Genomic DNA, 3,435 nt, shown 5'->3' with positions numbered 1-3,435 from the left:
CTGTTTGCTCTGTTTGACCATGTATTGCCTCTCAAATTCTCTGTCTGTAACTATTTTTTCCTATCTATGAATCGTATTAGTGATAAGGGCCTAATTCATCATGAATCGCTAATCTGAGAAGTAGGTATCCGCCACCCATGAAGAGGAAACACCCGGTTACTGCTCCCCCCCCCCCCCAAATCTATATGCCAGGACAGGGCCAACCTGTGGCTCTCCAGATGTTGTGAAACTACAAATCCCAGCATGCCTTGCCACAGTTTTAATACTCCCTTATAGCAAAACTGTGGCAAGGCATGATGGGATTTGTAGTTTGACAACATCTGGAGAGCCACAGGTTGGCCAGGACTGTACGCAAATTCCGGAACATGGAAGAGACTAATATGTGACTGACACAGGCTGAACAAGGCCAGTGCTGTTGTCACAGACCTGCATTTTTTTTTTCGGACCCATCCAGAAATAGTCTGGTTTCCACCCCAAAACAGCAGCTTACCGACGGTCAATATCCAGCTGCATTGTGTTTACGATCTATACGTGTTTTCTGACGCTATTTTTCCTTGCGCATTGTGTGCGGTCTAAATGCGCAATCACTCTGCTTTGTGAATAAATATCGATTCATACTGACTTAAGCCCAAAGTTCCTTTTCCTGTGTAAACCTCCGGTTTCAGTGTAACATCTCTTTCTTAGGCAGCTGAGGCCTACCTGGTGTGGCTTTTCGAAGACGCTTACCTGTTCAGTGTCCATGCACACAGGGTCACGCTGCACGTGAAGGACATTAAGCTCGCACGGCGAATTAGAGGGGGCCAACTCGGACTCGGATGTTGAAGTTTTCCGTTTCACGTTTGTTTTCGTTGGTATTTTATTCCCAGTTTTTTTTTTCAAATTCTGTTTATTTCAGACATATGCCAAATGAAACAATAGTGAACATGATTAATAAAATATTACAATGTATGATATCAATTCTAACCAAGTTGTACATATTTATACTTGAGTTTCGCAGGCATGGGGTTCGAGTAACTTGATGAAGAGGCCTGCCTCTAAATCTCGTAAGCCCGCCTTGTTAGATTAGCATTTTGTCTGACATTTTCTTTATACATAACATTAAACGAATAACTTTAACTTAATATAAGAGTTTTTTTCTATGGGGTGGGGGGGGGGAGAGGGGGAGAGATAGGGATAGGGGGGGGGGGTGTTCAGCATCACGTTTCGTACATTATATATGGGAAATGTAATTATCTAGCTCCTTCTGGACGGATTTCCAGTGTTTTGTAGATAGCTTCTTTCAGTATTTGTGGGCGACTATCTATAAATGGTCTCCACACCTGGTAAAATCTTGATGAAGATACCTATGGGTGTTTTATCACATCATATTTGTCATAAAACATATACTTCAACAGCAGCGATTCCACCTCTGCTACCTTTGGAATATGTGGTGTGATCCATGAGTTTAGAATCACTTTCTTAGCCACTGTGACTATCAGGGTAATTAGGGGCAACAGATGTGAGTTCGCTGGTGTGATGTTCCAACTCTCAAAATTAGCAAACAGCATGGGGATGGGATCTAGCTGCAGTCCGATATTAAAGTTAAGTTTGATGAAATACAACAATTTATACCAGAATTTTTGTATATGTCTGCAGGACCAAAAGTTGTGAAAAAAGGAGCCCACTCCTGTTTTGCACTTCAAGGACAAAATGACTCCTCTGCTGCTGTGAGATGTAAGCCCTATGAACAAACTTCACGTGTACCTCCTGAAGGATGGAGGATCTTAATATTTTCAACGTTTTATGATAATGTTTAAATATAGTTTCACAGTTTTCCAATAAAGGGATATCTTTTAACCACTTGTTTGTGACTTCTTTCCATACTCGTTCAGCAGGTAAGGATGAGAGTTGGTCATAAATGTATTTATTCTTGAACATCCCTGTCTGAAATTTACTAACAGAGCTATTCAGTTTCATATACCTCGTGGTTTGTATATCAGGCTTGGGTAGCGAAAGTGCATAGTGCCTTAGCTGGAGGAGTGAAAAGGAGCCGCTCAAAGGCAAACCGAACATTTTCTGCAGTTCAGATATGGAATATACCTTTCCTCCAGGGTCAAATACCTGCGTCATCTTCCTTAGTCCTTTATGTTTGAGCCTGTAAAAAACAGAACTATCCACCCCTGGGGTAAACATAGGGTTACCCCAGATGGGGATCCATGGGGACGTTTGAGGGTCCAGTCCAAGTGAGCGGGAGACAGACCACCAAGCCTTGTATGTGTCTAGAAAGAGAGGGTTGTTGAAGATGTGCGGGGGGATTTGTGTGCGGGGGACATGTAGGAGGGCTCCAGGAGAGTATGGTGTGAACATGGCACAGTCCACTGCGGAATCCGAGAAAGTATCTATCTCTACTAGCCAACCTAGGGCAAAGCGGCAAAGCAGGGATTTGGTGTATTGATGTAGGTCTGGCACATTGAGACCGCCCAAACCTTGGGCAGGTGTAATTTGTGTAATGCAATTTTTGCTTTTTTCTTATTCCATAGGAACTGCGCCATGCGTGAGTTTAGTTTTTGGATGTCTTTATTTGTCAGTTTGATTGGCAGCATCTGTATAACGTACACAGCAGGTCCATGTATCCATGGATTTGGAGAGGTTGTTAATCAGTGATGTGTAGTTTAAATTATATAGATTTGAAATGTGTGCTGGGATTTGTATGCCTAGATATTTTAGTTGTGTGGATTTACATTTAATAACCTGGAGGTCGTCTCTATCTGAGAAGAGTGGAGGGGGGCCTTTTAATATCATCAGTTCGGACTTGTGTACATTTATTTTATAGCCTGAAAAAGAGCTAAATTGCTGAATTATTGAAAAGGCTGTTGGCAGGGAATGTTCAGGGGAGGACAGGAACCACAACATGTTGTCTGCGAATAAAGAAACTCTAAGGTCTACCTGTCCAATTGGGATACCGCTGAATAAGGGAGACTGACGCAAAGCTATAGCTAGTGGTTCTAGAGCTAATGCGAAGAGTAGGGGTGAAAGCGGGCATCCTTGTCTGGTTCCTCTTAAGATGGGGAAGGGGTTTGACAAGGTGCCGTTGCACATGATCCTAGAGGTAGAGTTACGATATAATGTTTCTAAAAGTTCCATAAATTTAGTGGGAAAGGAAAATTTCTTTAATACTGTGTGTAGGTGGTCCCAGTGGACCATGTCGAACGCCTTTTCCGCGTCCAGCGATAATATCGCTAGGGGGGCGCCCGACACGGCCAACTGGGATTGATACAACACCGATAGCACCTTTCTAATGTTTGTGACTGGGTTTTTTCCTTTTACAAATCCTGTCTGGTCAGGATGTATTAGGGACGGTAGGAGGTGTTTCAGCCTTTCAGCAATCATTTTTGTTAAAAGTTTATAGTCGATATCGAGAAGCGATATCGGCCTATATGACCCAGGATCTGAGAG

At 42.8% G+C, this 3,435-nt stretch overlaps 1 long non-coding RNA gene across 1 annotated transcript; it reads left to right on the top strand.

Moving 5' to 3' along the window:
• The first annotated feature begins 406 nt into the window (after positions 1-406).
• On the top strand, positions 407-1,836 carry LOC146068031 (uncharacterized). The gene is made up of 2 exons (XR_014472950.1): positions 407-851; positions 1,636-1,836. It is a non-coding gene; the product is annotated as an uncharacterized LOC146068031 (long non-coding RNA).
• The last annotated feature ends 1,599 nt before the right edge of the window (positions 1,837-3,435 follow it).

The sequence above is a fragment of the Crinia signifera genome, chromosome 1 (assembly GCF_055691185.1).
Source record: "Crinia signifera chromosome 1, ASM5569118v1, whole genome shotgun sequence".
Classification (NCBI taxonomy): Eukaryota; Metazoa; Chordata; class Amphibia; order Anura; family Myobatrachidae; genus Crinia; species Crinia signifera.
The sequence above is the reverse complement of the archived record's forward strand: the minus strand, read 5'-3'. Positions and strand labels throughout refer to the sequence as shown.